General features: G+C 46.6%; 1 protein-coding gene across 3 annotated transcripts in view; it reads right to left on the minus strand.

Moving 5' to 3' along the window:
- The window catches only part of CACNB2 (calcium voltage-gated channel auxiliary subunit beta 2), a 408,974-nt gene that overhangs the window by 142,849 nt on the left and 253,668 nt on the right, over positions 1-12,457 (minus strand). The gene's annotated exons all lie outside the window — the stretch shown is intronic.

Raw genomic sequence — 12,457 nt, forward strand, 5'->3', positions numbered from 1 at the left:
TGGTGTCCTTGAGGGCTCGGTTCCTGAAAGAGTGCTGATAAATATCTTCATGAGTGATTTGGAAGAGGGTGTGGAGAGCACACTGTCCAAATTTGTGGATGACACCAAAGTACGGGGCAAGGTAGACACATTGGAGGGTAGAAAATAAATCCAGGCAGACTTGGACAGGCTGGAAAGGTGGGCAGAACAAAATAGGATGCAGTTCAAAAAAGGTAAGTGTACAGTGCTGCACCTAGGGAGAAGGAATCACCAACATACATACAGATTGGGGGATGCCTTTCTAAGCAGCACAGCACCAGAAAGGGACGTCGGAGTCACAGTTGACTCAAAGATGAATATGAGTCAACAATGTGACAAAGTGATCAATAGAGCTAACTGCACTCTATCATGCATTAACAGGTGCATCACAAACAGGTCTAAGAAGGTGATACTTCCCCTCTATGTGGCATTGGTAAGGCCACAGCTGGAGTACTGCAGCCAGTTTTGGGCGCCGGATTGCAAGGGGGATGTGAATAACTTCGAGAGGGTCCAGAGGACCACTCAAATGGTTAGGGGCCTGCAGGAAAGGTCCTATGAGAAGAGACTGAGGGACCCGGATCTCTTCAGCCTCCATAAGAAAAGACTGAGAGGGGATCTGGCGGCCATCTACAAATTCATTGTGGGGTGGGGTGGGGAGGGGCAGCAAGGAATAGGAGATACTCTGTTTACCAAGATGCTCCTCGGAGTAACGAAAAAATGGGCACAAACTGATGGACAGCAGATTCAGATTAGACATTAGGAACAACTTCTTTATGGTAAGGTTTATCAGAATCTGGAATGGGTTTCCAAGGGAGGTGGTGCTCTCCCCTACCTTAGAAGTCTTTAAGAGGAGACTGGGCAAATGCCTGGCTGGAGTCATCTGACACCAGCACTTTTTCCTGCTCAGGGGCAGGGGGTTGGACTCAGTGATCTTCCAAGGTCCCTTCCAACCCTAAAAATCTATGAAATCTATGACAAAGGATAGAATCATGAACCCTTAGCCACAAACCATGCAGGCCACACATCACACAGGCACACCACCCACACTTCCCCCCCACCACCACAGTGCATAGGCTACTGATATGCTGCACAAGTACCCCAAACCACAAGCTTTCACCCCTCCCTTCCTCCCTGCAGATGCACCATGTAGCTCACTCCCTGAACCACACATACATGCCACAGAGATGTCTCCCTCTGTCCTTGCAGACATGCTACAATGCACCACAAAATGTCCCTTTGCCTCCCTGTGCTGTGTAGATGTGCAGCAACACACCACAAGCCTATGTGGACATGTCATACAATCAGCCCCTTCTCACCCTGAATACAGGGAATTGGTGCCTGCACCAGGAACCTAGCGCCACACATTAAACTTCTATGAGGTTGCATATGTCTCATAGGTTGCCAGCTGGACATCCCTATTTTAGATCCTTTTATAGCACCAATGTCAAATTTAGATCTACATTCAGATCCTAACTTTCCCAGAATTTTCAGGATCTGGAATTTTGGTTCGGAATCCTTAATTTGATTTTTCTGTATGTTTAAGTGCCTTCTTTGAAAACTTAGCTCTGAGTTCACTCTGCACTGCTGCAGAGTTGTCTCTAGGCTCCAAAAAGGGACAATATTAGCATCTGTATTATAACAGTGTCTATATATTGAAATTCCTGCACAGTCGAATAAAAAAAGACAGTGATGAAAAGACAGTCCCTTTCAGAGGAAGCTTGCAATCTAACTTAAAACTCAGTGACAAAAGATGGATACAAACAGTTAGCATATACAGGAAGTAATAATGAGTCAAAACCAGTCATCACGATAAGCTGTAGTCCTAGCACACAAACTGTTTAAGCACTGTCAAGATTCTTTTTTAGTAGGCGTCATGGAGAGAAGGGATTTGAAAAAGGATGATGAGGTGGTTTGGTGTTGGTGTTGAACTCCTTCATTCTTGAGAGGTGTTTTGAGAAAAATTTCTAAAATACTTCAGTGAAAATACAGGAAAAGGGAAATGAATGGCTGAGATTGACAGAGTACAGGATACTGATGACATCTCAATAGTATATGAAAGGCAACAGTTAAAGTGGGGCTAGGCTATAAAAAGCCTTCAAAGCAAGGATAAGTAGCTTGTGTTTTATGCAGTGGAAAAAGGAAGAAATCAGAGGAGGGAAACGAGAGGGGTTTGCAGGTGAAATGATGACCCAGCAGTGTTTTGAATGGATATAAGTTGGGGGGACAGAATCAAATTGCTGTTTCAGAGCTAGGGAGAAATAGTTCATATATGAGATAATGGACATACAAGACATGAGATTTTGCTGTATGGATGATGAAGAAAGGCTGGATCTCACTGGGAAACAGTGAGAATTAGACAGAACCCAGACACTGTGCTGTACAGCAGTGGTGCCCAACCTTTTTGTCCCATGGGCCAGGTGGGTGTTCCCAGTTCCATCCATGGCTGGGATCCAGCATATAGGGCTGGCACAGTGGAGGCTTGACCTGGCTAGGAGGGTGTGCAATCCAACTCTTCAACTCTTATCTGGTTGCCCTGGGGGTGGGGGGGCGGCAGCCTTGCCCTGATCTGGATCAGGATGCTTGTGGGGAGCAGGTAGTGCAGTACCAATCCAAGTGTGGCAGGGAGGCAGGGAGCAGCTTGGCCCTGATCCAGGTGCATTGTGGGGCATGGAGTGGAGCAGCCCCATTCCAGACATGCAGGGGTGGGGGAGGATGGCAGCCCAGCCATATCTAGATGGGCAGGGAATGGGCCCAGCCCATATCTCACTGCATAGCAATGGCCTGGACTGGGCTGGATCCAGCCACATGGAGCTTCTACCACTCCCCTGCTGCCAAATTTCCTGACCCATAGCAGGCCCTGCTCTAGAGCAACAGTCCCAAACTTTCACTGGCCCAAAGGAAAAAATACTGAGCAAGCAACAGGCAGTTGAAAACATCATACCTTGCTCTTCCTGTCTACCTCATTCACTTTTAAATTTCCTATGGCCATGAGCAACATGGGTTGGAGACCACTGTTCTAGAGAAAGGATGCAGTTAAAGAGACCATTGAGATTAGAGGTCTCAGTGAAAATGAAAATTGTGGTTGTGTCCCTGCTGACAAAAGAAGTTGAGGAATTACATGAGGAAAAGACTAATGATCTGTTTGGGCTTTCCTGAGTTTAAGCAGATCACCTTCTGATTATTGTATTAACAGAAGGAGACAGGTCTAGAGCAGGGAGGCAGACACAGAAAATACTTTACTTGTGTCAAACCAACGATCCATCCAGCTCAGAAACCTGTCTCTGACAGTGGCAAGTGCAAGATGCTTTAGAGACAATATATAAATGGAGCATATGTAGAGCAATCCATCCCATCAGACACTCCCTGGCATCAAGCATCATTGGTACAGGGATGTCAGAGGATACATCCCTGTTTTTTTTTTTTATTTAAGAACTCCCAATGGACCTATTCTCCATGAATTTTTAACCTTTTATAACTTGGTTAAACAGTCTGCAGATCTGCTAATTGTTAGTATAGAGAAAAATCTGAAGTTGTGATTGTAAGTTAAATTCTTAATTACACTGAGCAGAAGAGGAAGCCAAGGATGGAGAAGCGTGGACCGCTCATAGAAAGCTAAAGGAGGACAACTAGCATTCTCCAACTCTCACACTGAAGTAGGAGTATAATTACACACTGATTATAGAAGCAGAAGGAATCAGGAATCAGGTATCAAGACACATAAAAGCCAAGGCAGGAAAAGTTTTCAAAAAGCAGAAAGGTAGTATATAGAGAAAAAAAATGTATCTGTTAGGTCAAGGGGCATAAAGATAAAAGAACAGGTCCTGGCCTTTTTCGGGTTTTTTTCACTATTTTCCACAGTTAACAGCAAAGGAGATCATGCTTACTGCAAAAGTAGGAATCAAGGGACCTTGTAGGAATCAAAAAATTACATAAAAATAATGAAAAACAGAAAATGGCTCCAGTATTAGTAGTATTTCTAGGACTCATATTATAACTTAAGTTATAATACTGGTATTCGTCCATTTTTTACAGAAAATATACTGATATATTTCATAACAACCATCCACTTGTATTATATTCACTCAGTATTATAGCTAATGTAAATAGGAGATCCTCCCAAACTGTCAGTTAGAAATATTTACTACACATTGCAAGGAACAGGAAAATTTGGAGAAAAATACATAACTGCTTTTAAAGCAATCACATAGTTTTTCATTATTGGTCAAATAAACTATAACCACAAACTAACCTTTACTGTCTTAGCCTTTTAATTGAAGAATAAAATAAATACTGAGAGTAAAGAGAAAAAAATAATGTTTTAGTCTTCCTGTTCCCTTTTTTAGAGGAAGGAAAACTTTCTGGCTAACATTAGCCAGCTAATAAGCAAGCATTTTAAGAAGCCCTCAGGTTTTATTAGTTATTTGTGGTCATTAGTATTATGGTAAAGACATCATGTATACTAAAATACAGTTTACTTTCCAGATCTACATAGTCAATGTAGTTGCTGTGAGCTCCCAATTGTTATTTCACCATTTGTTCTGACAATAGTTTGCTTGAACTGAATTTTATTTTTCTGCCCAAGATCCCTACAAAATCTAAGAGTAAAATAAAGGGGCTGTGTTTTTCATTTTTATAGGGAAAGGAGAAGGCAGGGTAGACATATACCTTATAGACCAGTGTCTCCAACCTTTTAACGTAGAAAATCACTCTTTAATTAAAAAGCTAGCCAGAATCCACTGTGTGCCACCCCCCCGCCGCCCCGATACCCCTCTGCCCAGCATGTCAGTCTGTGGGGAGGGAAGGGGGAAGACAGATTAGGTGGAGGGACAAAAATTATTTGGGAAGCCTCCCCAGCAGGTAAGTTTGTAGGGGAAGAGGTGGGGGGAGGGGAAAGGGCTGTCAGGGTGGGGCAAATCAAGGCCCCAGTGGTGAGGAAAGGAGTGCAGCACAGGCAGGAGCAGGGGATAGGGTGAGTGGGGCCCCAGCCAGGCTGGGTGGTGGGATAAGTAGAGGCCGGGGGGGTATGCCCCCCCCGATCTGTGCACAAAGTAGAGGCATCTGCAACTGCATGCTGGGCTTTGAGCACAGCCTGGCCCAACATCCCTGCTGGGAAGAACCCAGTGCCACCTAGGCCCCAGCCTGCAGCAGCAGCCCACCCTTGCCCCATGTACAGATCTGGGAGCACACTCCTCCCATTCCCTTCTGGCATCCATGCCCCCCGCCCATGCCCCCCATATGAGCCACTAGCAGCTGTGTCCCACACCTCATCCTGGCTGTGCAGCACCTGCCTCAGCCCTACTCCCTCCCTTACTGCTGCATGAAGGCCCCTCCCCACCCCTGCTGCAGTCACTTGTCCTGCCCCACAATGGCGGGGGCCACAGCCCCCCCCACCAATCTGTGCACAGGGTGGAGATGGCTGCTGCTGCACACTGGCATTTGTACCCCAAGTCCCACAGCCACTGAGCTGAGCTGCACCCCCTGCCTGCCCAATGGCAAGACACACATGGCACTGCACTGCTCCTGGGGCAACTGCAGCATGGCTGGGGGTGCAAAGTGTAGCAGCAGCCATCTTCACCCTGTGTACAGATGAAGGGGCCGTGTTCTGCCTGGGCCTCCAGTGGGATGTGCACAACATTGAGAGCCCTCTGTGACCCTGGATGAGCCCCTCGGGCTCCAATCTTCCCACCACCCAGCCTGGCTGGGGCCCCATTCACCTTAGCCCCTGCTCCTTCCTGCCTGTGCCACATCTCTCACCGTGGGGGCCTGGATCTGGCCCCTGCCCCTTCCCTCCCCCACAGACTGACCTGCTGGACTGGGGAAAGGGGTGCATGTGGCCTCAGATTAACTGCAAGAGGCTCAGATCAAGGCCCCCTCCTCCCAACCTCAGATCTACTGGAAGAGGCTCTGTAATTGACCAGTTGATTGCAACTGAGCGGTTGGTGACCACTGTTACAGACTAACTGAAGCAGAAATGTATAAACTTTCATGAGTAAGAGCTCACTTCACCAGATGCTATGCTTATGGATCTTTGATTTGGTAGCCTAGAAAATGAATTTCTGCCCTGCCTTCTCCTTTCCCTGTAACAATGGGAAAGCACGATCCCTTTACTTATCAGGTTTTAACATGTGCCTGGGCAGAAAAACAATTCAGTACAAGTAAACTTTATTTATCCTGCCGCCTTCTGTCTGACTTCAGACTAACATGGCTAACTACAGGCCTCCTTACATGGTAATTCTGGGTGGCTTCGGGAACTCATAACCCCTGGCTTGTCCATACATTAACACCTTGAAGTGGCTTAAATCACTTGTTATGCAGCTCTAAGTTACACTACTCCAGGGCAGGATCATCTCTGATCCACATGATCCAGGTCCTTTTCCATTAAGGTATGGCCACTCTTCACATACGTGCTGCTCAAATTGAAGTCCTCCAGTATCCAAGAATGAAGAGGTACCTCTCCCTCTCTCCTATCCTGTGTGGAAAAACTTTCCATGCCCTGAAGTCTACTTTCCGTGCCATGGAATTCTTCAAGCAGTGGGGAAAGGAGCTCACATCACAGCTTCATGCCCTCATCCTAAGGATCTGGAAGGATAAGGAAATCCCAGACAACCTCAAGGATGCCACGATTATGACAATCTTCAAGGAAAGAGCCAAGTTTAACTGTAGAAACTACAGAGGAATCATCTTGCTGTCCACCACAGGAAAGATCATTACAAGAACCCTCCTGAATCATTTCCTTTCACTTGCTGAAGAGTTCCTCCCAGAATCTTTGTGTGAGTTTAGGGCATCAAGAGGCACAACTAATATGATCTACACAGCTTGCCAGCAGCAGGAAAAATGCCAGGAACAACATAAAACTTTATATCAGGTGGGCAATTATTTCAGGCTGAGGGCTGCTTACCAAGTTTTGGTAAGCCATCAAGCGCCATGTAGCCCTTCCCCTTGAAAGGTGCCCCAGCTTCTGGTCACCATCTTAGGCCTGAAAGTCCTGCCCCTAACCCCTGAACTTTGCCACCAGAAGTCCCTTCCCTCGCTCCCCGGAAATCCTCCTCCTTTCAGCAAGAGGTTTTGCCATCTCTGAACCAGAAAAATACCAAATTATATTCTGTAAGCAGAATGGGTAATTGAATTAGTCTATTTGTTTACTTAGTAGTTTGCATAAGGTGTGTGCTAGCTCCTAGGTCCCAGCTGATCTTCTAATTAAGGTTTTTCTCAGCACATCTGCCCCATCTTTCCCGCCATGACTTGTTGGATCAAAGGAAAAAAAGGGACGCTTGCTGTTAACTGCTGCTGACCTTTTGGCCAATTAGGATTTTTTCCACACTCTACTCCATCTTTTTTGGGGGTGCTCTTGGCTGATGGTAAATTATTGCCATTCTACTCCTTGGTATGTTATCCTTATAAGTAATTCTGGTGGGCTGCAGAACTGTGGATCCCTGGTCTTTTCCATGGGTACACCAGTCCTGAAACACTGCCACTCACTATTAGTTGCTTTTCATCCTTGCAGATTCCTGAGCTGAAGTTTCCATCGCTATCCCAGCTCCTGCTGATTGGGCTTTCATATTTCTAAGTGCAGGCAAGTATGGAGACTCCTCCGAGCTTCAGGAGGAAAGAGTTTCCTATTCTCCTCCTCTACCCTTCCCGGGGCATTGTCTCTGTCTTCATCTTTCTCATTACTTTGTTTGCTTTCTTCTCTGGTCTCTCTTCCCTCCTCCTCCTTCCAGTTGTTGCTGGGTGTAGTTCTTTAAACTGTTCTCCATCCAGCACCCAGCCAACTGGAACTGACAGGAGCTAATGAACCTCCTTGCATTTGATCTTCCCGTGTCTTGTTCTTTCACTTCTTGTCTCTCCCAAGGTAAGTGTTCATGCTCAGAGCAGCCTCTCCAACACTCCTTATAAAGTTTGGGGCCCTTCTTCTGGGTCCCTGTAGCTTCTTTACAGTGGGCAGTGTGATCCTTGCTTCCATATATTCTAAAAATCAAGCATGTACTACAACGTTAATTAATTTAATTTCAAAAATATTTTTGTCCTGATTTACATGCGTTTGTGTAGTGTACATAGAGGTGATAGTATAATATCTTAAAATGAAGTCTTACTCATATATTGTTGGAGGGTCTGGATGGGAGGGTGGGTGTAGGTTTGTGGGGGAGGGTGTGTGTGTGTGGGGAATTTGAGGGGTATATTAATACCATAATATTAATAGGTATAGGGCCGTGGGTGGGTATGGGTTTTCTGGGGGGCTGTGAGTGTGTGGGGGGAGGGTGGCTAGGGAGGGTTGTGGCTTCTGTGGAGGAGGATTCGCCCCCCACCAGCACCCCTGCAAGCCCAGCTTCTGTGCTTCTGCTGCTCCTGGCCCCAGGGCACTGGCACAGGCACAGGCCCTGTGCTGTTGTTCACTGCCACTTGCCCCGTCTGCCACTGCTGCCCTTCTCCTGCTGCTTTCCCCCTCTTCTCCTTCTCCCTCTCCCTCCCCAGCTGCTCTGGCACCATGCCCCAGCTGCTCCTGAAGTCCTGGCACTGCAGCTCAGAACCACGTGATGTCAGAGTGTAGTGAGGGGTAGTGAGCAGGGAAATGGCTGTGGAAGGTGGGAGGAAGGGGCAGCAAGCAGACATGTGGAGTGCATCAACAGCTGGGTGGGAGCACCGGGCCTATGCTGGTGCACTGGGGCCCGCACTGGTAGGGCGCAGAGCTGGGAGGCAGGAGCACAGGGTTCGGGCTGCTAGGGGTTCTATGGAGCTGGGCTGCTCTGCTCAAGCACGGAAAAGAGGGAGCAAGCCTAGCTCCATAGATTCCCTGCCAGCCTGGGTCCCACACTTCTGCCACCCTATTCTGGGCCCTGCCAACACTGACCCCAGTGCACCAGCATGGGCCCTGCAGTCCTACCCAACTGTTGCTGTGTTCCACGTCCCCACTCACTACCCCTTCCCCCCACCTGCTGCAGCCATTTCCTCACTCCCTGCCCACCAGCCAGCACCATGTAGTTCCCAGCTGCAGCACCAGGAGAGCAGAAGCTAGGCTGGCCAGCACTGAGGACTGTGGCAATCACCCACAGTGCTCCCCTGTCTCCCTCCCCCTCTTTTTATCTGTATTTCCTTTGGTGCAGGGAGGCAGGAACAGTCCCAAGCCAGAAGCCTCTAGAAGGGCCTGCTAGGCAGAGACTTCTGGCTGGGGTTTGGGGTGGGAGGGTTTGGGGGGGCAGGGGCAGGCTGGACTTGTTGCTGTCACTGGTTAGCTCTTCTGCCGGCTCCCCCTGAGTCCTATGGCCCCTGGCTCCCATCATCTTTGACAGGCAGCTCGGGGAAGGTAAACATTAATTTTCTAAATGTTTTAGGGGCCCTATGGGCCAGACAGAATGGCCCGACAGGCCAGATCTGACTGCAGGTCATATTTTGCCCACCCCTGTTCTACATCATGGCTGCCTCTGATCTCATGGAAGCTTTCAAATCTGTCAGTGAGAAGTGTTGTGGAGGATCCTTTTGAAATATGGATGCACACCAAATTTTGTCACCATTCTCTGCCTGCTCCGTGATGGTACGTAAGCAATGGTTCTCAGTAGTGGATCTATCACTTTTGAGATTAAAACAGGAGTTAAGCAAAGCTGTGCCACTGCTCCAACACTCTTCTCAATATTCCTTGTCATGATGCTACATCTGACCACCAACAAACATCCAGCAAGAGTGGAGCTTAACTACTCAACTGCTCAATGGATAGTAAGTTGCTTAACCTCAGTCAAATGACCCAAAACCAGGACTACACTGATCTCAATCATTGCGCTCCAATGATGCTGTAGCATGTGCTCACTTGGATGCATAATTTCAAGGCAATCATCAATGTCTTTAATGAGGCATACAAGAAAATCTGACTGATGCTTAACATTCAGAAGACTAAGGTCCACTAACAAGCTCCTAAAGAACCGTCCATAGCTCCTGTAATCCAGATCCACAGTGAGACTCTGGACAGCACTGAATATTTTCTATGTCTCAGAAGCCATCTCTCGCAAAAGGCTGACATAGACAAATAAATCCAACATTACCTCAAATGTGAAAGTGCAGCCTTTGGACACCTGAAGAAATGGATGTTTCAAGATCACAACATTGGATCTGAAACCAAGCTCATGGTTTATCAAGCAGTCATTACCCCCACCTTGCTGTATGGAGCTGAGACATGGACAACCCATAGGAGACAACTAAAGATGCTGAAGAAGTACCATCAACACTGCCTGCAGAAGATCCTTTGAATCCAGTGGGATTTCAAACACACCAACATTGTGTCCTCTTGCAAGAAAACACCACAAGTATTGACCCAATGATCTCTGATATCAACTTCGTTGGGCCAGCCATATCATTCAGATGTCTGACTCGAGACTCCCAAAGCGAGTCCAAGGCATATGCTCAAGGAGGGCAGAGAAAGCACTTCAGGGACAACCTCAAGGTCAACTTTAAAAAAATGCAACATTGATGTCAAATCATGGGAAATTACTGCCCAAGACTTTCCCAAATGGAAGAAGAGCCTGCTGCAGGAATCTCAGTACTTGAAATCTCATGACAACAACAGGAGATAGAAAAGTGGGAGCAGCAGAAACAGCATGTTGTGGACCAAATCAAGAATCCAGCACTACCCATCCCACATGGAAACACATGTCCAAGCTGCAATATAGTCTGTTGATCCTGGGTAGGCCTCATCAGCCATCTTTAGACACACAGATAAGACAATCATGGAAGACAATCATCCCTGACTGTGAGGGATTGCTGAAGAACAGTGGCTATCAGGTAAAGCCTGTACCTGCCAGGTCCTGAAAGAACTAAGACTGCATATAAAAGAGCTGAGTTACCTCTGGAACCAGAAGAAGAGTAGTGTCCCGGCAGCAGCAAGAAGCAGCAATGGAAGTGTTAAGGAGTGATGAGGAGCTGCACCAGCAGTGGTGAGGAGCAACAAGGAGCAGCAGCCCTAGCAGCAGCAGCAGCAGCAGCAGTAAGGAGTGGCAATAGCAATGGTGGAACAGTGCCCTAGCAGTAGTGAGGCAAGGCAAACCTTGGTCTAAGAGCTACACTAACTCTACTGACTACACTGTACACCCTCTGTGGGACAAAGAGAGGACTTTGAACTTACTGACTGTGCTAAACTGTAATAGTGGGTTGAGGTGGGCTACTGATTATTATAGGGTTCTTAAATCTGTTTTTCATCCCATCTCCCTTTCCCCCATTAATAAACCCTTTTATTGTTTGTGAGTGGGGAAGACTGGAACACCCAGGAAGAAATTATTTTCCCAGATTTCTGGGTGGGGGTTTGAACAAAGATAATTAATTTGTATAAAACCCCTAGAATGAACTCTGCCCTTATTCCTACCATTTGATGCCTGGCAGAAGGGTTACATAAATAAGAGAATTATAACAAACAGTGAAATAATTCTTTTACTAAGATGGCAGTATAAGAAACAGAACGAAATCCTGAACAAATGACATATTTTTACCAGTATAACTTACATCAGTTACATAGGGACTTGGGAGCAGATGAATATGACTATCCTAGCACATCTACATGCAGTAGGTAGGTATTACAACGCCTCACCTTTAGGTGAAGGGGGAAAGGTATTTACTCACATATCACATGCATCTTTTTCTTAAAAAAAAACCCAACCCAAATTGGGGTATTTGTCTTACATGGGGAGCTTGATTTATTATGCTTATATAGCAGAATGGAAGCATGGAGACACAGTAAAATGGCTGCCAAGTTCTGCCCCATGATGACCTCAGGAACAGAGAGGGCACAGTTCACCACACCAGGGGCAGAGCTACAGTGTTTAACCTTTCAAAGCTGCTGTAGAATTGACAGTAGCTTTTGCCAATATGCCAGTATTGATGAGAAAGTTAACACTTTAGCTTTGTCTGAGCAGTGCAAGTCAGGATTCATCCATGCAGTCAGGATTCCCTGCAGACAGAATTCAGCTGTGATTCTGGAAAAATCTTTTTTTCTCCATTCTGATTTTCCAAAACAAGGTATGCATCTTATTTGTGGGGTGTGGTATGCAGGAAAATATGGTAGCTTGTTAACATTGAGCACACACCTATCACAAGATAAACTGATGAGAGTTGACACCTATACTGACTTAACTTATTCAGTGGGCTTTTATTTTGATTCTTTGAAGGGTAATTCTACACTAGACTGGACAAAGGTACTCCAGTATAAAGGTTTACATCTTTTGTCTGCTCTTTTCTTTTGTGTTTGTAAAGGCTGACTTCAATCATGCACGTGCAGATGTGTGTCATCTATTTAGGCCCTAAAGCTTTCTTGAATGTATAGAGGTAAACCTGCCACATAACGACAAGCTAAATGCATTAGAGCAGGGCTGTCCAGCTTTTAAGACTTCAAGGGCCACAACACCTGGGAACTGCATGGCACCAGGTGAGGCATGGACCACTGAGCTGTGTACCACACAGAAGC

The sequence above is a fragment of the Crocodylus porosus genome, unplaced genomic scaffold (assembly GCF_001723895.1).
Source record: "Crocodylus porosus isolate Cpor-Errol unplaced genomic scaffold, CroPor_comp1, whole genome shotgun sequence".
In the NCBI taxonomy this organism is placed as follows: Eukaryota; Metazoa; Chordata; order Crocodylia; family Crocodylidae; genus Crocodylus; species Crocodylus porosus.